The 7960-nt window shown below is 43.0% G+C and overlaps 1 long non-coding RNA gene across 1 annotated transcript; it reads left to right on the top strand.

Annotated features, from left to right (window-relative positions):
- Positions 1 to 1385: 1385 nt before the first annotated feature.
- LOC124006785 lies at positions 1386 to 7176 on the top strand. Its single transcript, XR_006833837.1, has 3 exons — positions 1386 to 1447; positions 6512 to 6672; positions 6792 to 7176. It is a non-coding gene; the product is annotated as an uncharacterized LOC124006785 (long non-coding RNA).
- The last annotated feature ends 784 nt before the right edge of the window (positions 7177 to 7960 follow it).

The raw sequence follows: 7960 nt of genomic DNA, 5'->3' as shown, positions 1-7960 counted from the left end.
CTCTCTCGAATGAACTAAAGGGAAATAAACAAAAGAAACATTAGTGAACATTACACACTACAATAATATAGACATTTCAAATGTTATATTATTGACTATGTACACTGTTGTAACAATGTCCAAGTAGTTGAAGTATGAAAGGGAAAATAAACAGATAAATATAGGTTGTATTTACAATTTGGTTTGTGCTCCACTGGTTGCCCTTTCTCATGGCAGTAGGCCACAAATCTTGCTATGCATTTCAAATAACACATTTTGGAGGTTATCAATGTTTGATTTGTTTTCAAATACTTTGTGGGTCTGTGTGATCTGTGGGAAATATGTGTCTCTAATGTGGTCATACATTTGGTAGGTTAGGAAGTGTAGATCAGTTTCCAGTTTCCACCTTTCCACCTCATTTTGTGGGCATTGGGCACATAGCCTGTCTTCTCTTCCAGGTCTGCCAATGGCAGCCTCTCTCAATAGCAAGGCTATGCTCACTGAGTGCATAGTCAAGGATTTTCTTAATTTTGGGTTAGTCACAGTGGTCAAATATTCTGCCACTGTGTACTCTCTGTTTAGAACCAGTTTGGTTGGGTCTAAATGTGTTTCTGTCCTGGGGCTCTGTGGGCTCTGTTTGTGAACAGAGACTCTTGTCTAGGTTAATCTCTCTGAAGGTGAGGGCTTTGTGGTGGAATGTGTGGGCATTGCTTCCTTTTATGTGGTTGTAGAATTTAAATGCTCGAGTAATGAACATGATGGGAGACAGAGAGCTGGTTTCAAGCGCAGGGCGCAGCAGGGGTTTATTGTAAAGGACCACAGGAGGAAGCAGGTAGCTGGGTCCAGGGGCAGGCAGAAGGTCATACACAGGGGTCCAACAAGGCAACAGTACAGGCAGGGAAAAGGCTAGTAACGTCGTCCGGGAGATCAGGCAAGAGGTTGATGACAGGAAATCCAATAGGCTAAGGTACAGGCAGGGAATAGGCAAAAGGCGTCGTTAGTAAGGCAGGCAAAAACAATCAACAATTGGAATCTTTAACATGTGGAAAGGGGATTCAACCTTTATTCAACCTTTACTAAAGAATTGTCTAATAGCCGAGCTAGGTGTGACCCCCCCCCCCCCCCCCCAATTTAAGCTAGGTGTGAACCCCCCCTTCCCAATTTGCAACGAATCATTTGTATCTATCTTTCCACACGGTTAATGTTCTGACAAAAAAGTATATATATATTGTGACCACCCTCCCAATCTGTCTGCCAAATTCTTTCTCTTTGCTCTTGTTTTCCTTAATAGGATGTCGGTATGCGGAGCCGGGAGGGTCGTCAGAGAAATGGGACACACCTGGGCTCGGGTGTGTCCCAGGATAAATGCACCTCTTCCCCATTCATTTACTTTAGTTAATACATATATTTTTTTGTTATGAACTTTGAGCCTGTTCGTGACAAGTGGGGGCTCGTCCGGGATCATAAGGTTGGTTCCTAGACATTTTGGCGTATAGCACTTTGTTGCATTATGAAGGACTAATACTAGTGTTGTTGGGCTTACTAGTACGTGTGTTGTGTTTGGGAGAAAACATGGAGTTAATGTTTGAGAACTCTGTAGGTGCTTTGTTTAGCATCTTTTGTTACAGCTTGTTTGAGTTGTAATGTTTGGTGCCCAGTATTAGTTGCCTTCGTTTGTTTGGTAACCCACAGCGGTGGTTGGTTGGTTGTGTGCTGCGTTGGAGAGAGTGTATTGGTTAGTTTCCAGGCCCCTGCCCAGGCTGGAGACTCTTGCTCTACTTGCTGTTGGGACATTGGTCCGAGGAGGTTAGTACAATTGGCTGTGTACCTCAGTGGGCGATTTGGGTAGGGTAGTGATGCTATAGCCTTTCTTTATCCCCTGTTAGGCTTAGCAACGTGTTTCACTTTGGAATACGTTGGGCATGGTTATTTTGTTTGTTATTTCTGTGTGGTGTCTGTGGACTGAGCAGATGTCTCGGGGGCACATCTGTTGCTTGGGGGAATCTGCCAGCGTGCTGGGTGGTTTATTTCCTTGCCAGCAGGCTACAGTGCGTAAATACCCACTACAAATCTGCACGAAGACTGGGTTGTGTAACTGTAGGTTTTGGGGAAGCTCTGTATATATCTCAGCTTTCTTCTGTGGTGCCAGTGTGATTGTCACTTCTCTTGTGGTCTGGTGTGTTCAACAGAGGGAAAGAGCTAGATATATATATTTTTTGCATTTACTTCGGACTATGGCGTCTAATGTAGACGAGTTTATTCTCTTTCCATCAGAAGAACTGTTAGAATTATGTACTAAAGGACAGCTGTTGAAGATTGCTGAACACTACAAGGATGAAATTAGGTTGATATTGAAGGCCAATCTGATGAATGGTATTCTTGTAGTTACAACTGGGGCAGCATCTGCTGAGGACTCGCCGTCTCACCGTAACGTTACAATGGTTGCTCCATCTGTTAGTCCTAGTAGTCTTCTTTTTAAACAGTAGAAAGAACTGCTTCTGTTACAGCTATAGCATGATCGTGAGAAGCTAGAGCATGATCGTGAGAAGCTAGAGCACGATCGTGAGAAGCTAGAGCACGATCGTGAGAAGCTAGAGCACGATCGTGAGAAGCTAGAGCACGATCGTGAGAAGCTAGAGCACGACCGTGAGAAGCTAGAGCACGACCGTGAGAAGCTAGAGCACGACCGTGAGAAGCTAGAGCACGACCGTGAGAAGCTAGAGCACGACCGTGAGAAGCTAGAGCACGACCGTGGGAAGCTAGAGCACGACCGTGGGAAGCTAGAGCACGACCGTGGGAAGCTAGAGCACGACCGTGGGAAGCTAGAGCACGACCGTGGGAAGCTAGAGCACGACCGTGGGAAGCTAGGGCACGACCGTGGGAAGCTAGGGCACGACCGTGGGAAGCTAGGGCACGACCGTGGGAAGCTAGGGCACGACCGTGGGAAGCTAGGGCACGACCGTGGGAAGCTAGGGCACGATCGTGGGAAGCTAGGGCACGATCGTGGGAAGCTAGGGCACGATCGTGGGAAGCTAGGGCACGATCGTGGGAAGCTAGGGCATGATCGTGGGAAGCTAGAGCATGATCGTGGGAAGCTAGAGCATGATCGTATATGAAAAGGAATTTAAACAGGATATGGAGCATGCTAAAATCAAGCTGCCACAAGATTGGCGATAACTGGTTAGGGAAGGAAAGCTCTCAGGGAAGAGTTTGCTCTGGGAAGGTGACCCAGATGTACCTAGGGGTCATTCCTCTTTTTGTCGTACCCAGGACACATTTGTTATCGTTGGGAACTTACGGGTGTTGCCCAAATTTAATGAAGGACCCTGAGATATTCTTTTCATTGTTTGAGCGTGTTGCTGATGCTAGGAGTTGGCCTGATTCTGACCGCACTTTAATGTTGCAGTGTTTTCACTGGTAAAGAGCAGGAAGCATATTCAGCTCTTAGTGTAGCTGACAGTGTCCGTTATGACAAGGTTAAAATGGTAACGATTTAGAACTTTAAAAAGAGATAATAAACAGACTCATGTTGAGTTTGCGCAAGAGTTATCTTCACAGTTTAATCGCTGGTGTTCTGCCTGTGCAGTTCTGACTTTCCAAGGGCTGTGTGATCTGATTATGCTAGAGCAATTTAAGAACACAATCCCTGATCAAAAAGCCATGTACATTAACGAACGAAAAGTAAAGACTGGCGCTGAAGCTGCGGTTTTGACTGGGGGCGTTCGGAGAGATTTGGGCCTCACTCACCGAGATACTTTGGTCCATGGCAGAGTTTCATTCAACTAGGTTTGAGCCTGACACCCGTGGTAATGCTGACTTTGGTCAAGAGTGTCACTACTGTCAAGGTTCGGGTCATTGGAAAAACGAATGTCCGGTTCTCAGGGATAGGGTTAAATTCAGTACGTGCGCTTACGTTAAATCTAAGCCTACGGCGATAGCAGCACCTGTTCCACATCAGTTCACTCCTGACACATTGTCTCATGCCCAGGGGCATGTGAAAGTCCATATTGACCCAGACTATTCACCTTTCATTACAGAGGGTTTTGTGTCTGTTAGTAAGTAAGGACCTAGTGCCAGTGAAGCTCCTGAGAGACACAGGTGCCTCTGAATCGTTTGTGTTGGAGTCTGTGTTACCCATCTCTGCTGAGACTGATTCGGAGAATAGTGTTCTAATTATATATACTAGCCATGGCTCCCGAATTGCGCAGTGGTCTAAGGCACTGCATCTTGGCTCAAGAGGCTTTACTACAGTCCCTGGTTCGAATTCCGCCTGTATCACATCCGACCGTGACTGGGAGTGCCATAGGCGGCAACCGCAGAGCAATCAATAGGTGAACAGTGGCTGGTGCTGAAAATATAGTTTAACTTGTTATGCAAGTGTTGCACACCAACAGATGAAGAAAACCTATACCAGTCAAGCAGTTCATTTCAACAATATTCATTTTAATTTGACTTTACAAACAACAAGAGGGCTTAATTGGAGTCTATTTCTTCAGAGCCTAGACCTATATAAAATAACTCAACTGGCTGAGGTAGGCTATGAGACTTGACAGCCTAATAGAAGTAGGATTGTTTTTATTAGGCCAACTTACAATTGCTACTGGTCGAAAATGTAGCATCCTACATAAAACAATCATTTCAAGAAAAAAGAGTGCATGTTCAAACTAAAACAATGTAACTAATAATGAAAAGCGCACATTTGTAATTCCCAAACTCTAAAAGTAATTGGAAAGGTAGATAGAAATTGTGACACTGTGGTTACAATAAAGAATGTAAACAAGATGTAAACAAGATGCTGTGTTTTCACGACTGTAGCAGGTGTAGCCCATCACGCAAACGTTTCCTATTAGCAGGACAATATACTTTTTATAGCCCGACTACTGTTGTGAAAATGCCCCAGTTTGCAATGTATTCAATGCTTAAGTACTTTAAAGTGATACATTTCTAATTCAAAACAGTATTTCGTCAACATCTTTATGCTTTTGTTAATAAATTACATTAAAAAAATACATTCAAATGCAGATGTTTATATAAACTACATTTGTCACACTTCCACCCAGCTCCACGACCACAGGTAAGATCTTGCTGAGATGATCAATGTATTTGTTGCATTGTTGTATCGTCAATTTCTCTAGCCACAACATCTTTATGGCCTTGACCAGTTCATCTTTGCTTGTCTACTTGGCAGAGTTACAGATTAATGCTTTCAGTCGATGCCAAACAAGTTCGATCGGGCTTAAATTAGGAGACCTAAATGTAGAGATAAAAAAATCTATTTTTGCCTATAGTATGGGGCTTGCCTGTCCTAGCCACTCGGTAGCTCACCATATAAGATGCTTATAGCCCTTTCTTATTAATGGTATCTGTTGCTTTTATACATGTCTTGCTACTTGAAAGTCATCCTTATTCTCACTCAAAAAACTTTTGTGGCTTATTTTTCAAATTGTCATGTTTCATTTCTAAATGTCTGCACAATTGTGAAGGTTTCCCACGGTAGAGTAACAGTTCATGTGATTGGATGTTCATTATTTGATTAGGCTACATGTATTTGACATTGTGTTGTTATTTCGCTGAACACTAGATGGTTTAGTTTTATTTTTGCCAGTGAAACAAGGCTACTCAGGTGAGAAAAACATCACCCAAATGTATATTACCGTTGGAAAATATAAATGTACTGTTTGAAATTGTAAAAAAAAGAAGTGTTTTGAGGGGGGGGACACACCCCTGATGACATTGTGCATACCCCTGGGGCTTTGGGAATACCTGCCTTAAGAGATGGGTGGGGCTAAAGCTCAAGAGAGTGTGAACGATGCTGAATGGGTGTAGATAAAGAAGGGCTCTCCAATAGTAGTACCAAAACATTTAAAGGCCATTTTCTCAAAAATGAGTTTACAAGTTTATCAACTTTTAAAGCAAAATGACTTTCCCATTGTTCCTCAACTGTAATGTGTGATATGCCATTTTATAGCTCTGAGTGTTTACTTTTATCAAATGTAAAAAACACAATAAGACCGATTTGAGCTGGTCGGTCACATATGTGTGCACACACACGTGGGGAATTAGAACCGTCATCTCCTTTCAGCCTGTATGTGTAAAAACCACTCTCAATCATAATCATAATCTAAACTAAGCTAAAACCACCCCCCTGCTGATGCCCGAGGCAGGTTATCATTGTCCAAACTGAGTTCCAGGCTCTAATATGTTAACAGAAGAATCCGATTCCACGCTGTCATAGTTCTGGAGCATGAAGATTCCTGTAAATACAGATCTTGGATCCTAACCTACAGTCATTTAGACCTGTCTGGGTGATTCATTTGTAGTCTTTATCTCTCCTCAAAGTCAGCATCGCAGAATCGCTTCTGTAAATAGTAAAAATATTAGTCATATTTAGTTGTTTTTGATTGCATTTCAAAGATATATTTAAATAATTAACCATGTTTCTAATTGTCTAAAACCACCACAGTGATTTCAAAACTGTCAAGCAAATCATTTAGTTGGACTGTTGGTTTGGATGTTTTGATTTGAATGCCAGGTTGATGTTGAGTGGAGAAGCCTGAAGCAAGAGCCAAGAGAGGACAACTTAGATGGTAGCAGATGTATGCAGATGCTGGGGAGAACTACAAGGCTACTTTGGACTATTGCCAAAGTGCAGTGAGCTTTCCAGTGCCCCAATGGCTGCCAGCAATCACCCAGGTGGGTGCTGCATGTTGGTGGTGGTTGTGGAGTAGCTGGCTAACTACCGGCTACAGAGCCCATTTGCGCTGCTGACAAAAGTCATCATTACTCCATGTCTGGACATGTCTGATCCGCAGGAGGTTGGTGTAACCTTAATTGGGGAGGACGTGCACGTGGTAATGGCTGGAGCGGACTGGGTGGAACTGTATCAACAACATCAAACACATGGTTTCCATATGTTTGATGCGATTCCATTTACACCGTTCCAGCCTTCCTCCCCTTGGCAGTCTCCCCTTGGCAGTCTCCCCTTGGCTGATCCTGTCCCTGACCAAAACTCCAGAGGTTTTCAACTGGGTGTGATTGACCGTGACGCTCCCTCGATCCTCACAAAGACAATCACACGATTTCCCATGATTTAAATATTTGTCTATTTAAATTATTAGCTTATTTATTTAGATTGACTGCACACTGCAATTCAGCTCTTAGCTGCCAATTTGTACACCTTAACAAACAATAAAAGAAACTAAACCCTCAACAGGACTCCTTCATGTTTGTCGTGCACTCAGGCATGTATGTTATCTAGTGTGTGGCTACATGCCAAACACAAGCACGCACACACACTGAGAGAGCCTGATTGGTCCTTTAATCCAGACTAGGATTACATCAGATGTGATGTCGCAGGCATTTTAAACACATCAATGTCAGATAAGAGATGACTGTCTTTCTCTCAGTAAAGGTCGCACACACTTACTGTACACACTTTCACATATAGCGGTGGGGTCACAAATGTTTATCCAAAGACATCCACATGTACCTACACACGAATATCAAGCCACATGGACAGTCAGGCAGACAGGCAGGCAGACAGACAGACCTTTAAAAATATATATTTTCTGGCATAGGTGGGCTGCTGCTGCCATGGTTTTGAGCGGCACTGCTTTGCAAAGTGATTTTGTTTCCCACAAGCTTTGCACTCTTTCTCTCTCGCCGGACAGTCTTATGTGGTTCTTTGCACTTTTACAAATTCTTTGGATAATGTGGCTAATACCGGTATACTTTATACTGACATTTCTGACCACTTTAATAAAAGTCATTGTGAGCACTTTAATAAGATGTTGATTGATAATATTTCATGGGAAGTATTTTATAATCAGGTTGATGTGGAGTCTCCTTACCAGACTTTTCTCATATCTTTCAATTCTGTATTTCACCCTTAGTTAAACTACGTAAGAGAGCAGCAGAAGGGTTCTGGAAACATTGGTTTAGTGTTATAAAACATTTTTCACAAATCCCTCTCCCCTGAATT

Source organism: Oncorhynchus gorbuscha, linkage group LG20 (assembly GCF_021184085.1).
Source record: "Oncorhynchus gorbuscha isolate QuinsamMale2020 ecotype Even-year linkage group LG20, OgorEven_v1.0, whole genome shotgun sequence".
Classification (NCBI taxonomy): Eukaryota; Metazoa; Chordata; class Actinopteri; order Salmoniformes; family Salmonidae; genus Oncorhynchus; species Oncorhynchus gorbuscha.
Note: the sequence above shows the minus strand (reverse complement) of the source record. Positions and strands in the feature narration are given on the sequence as shown.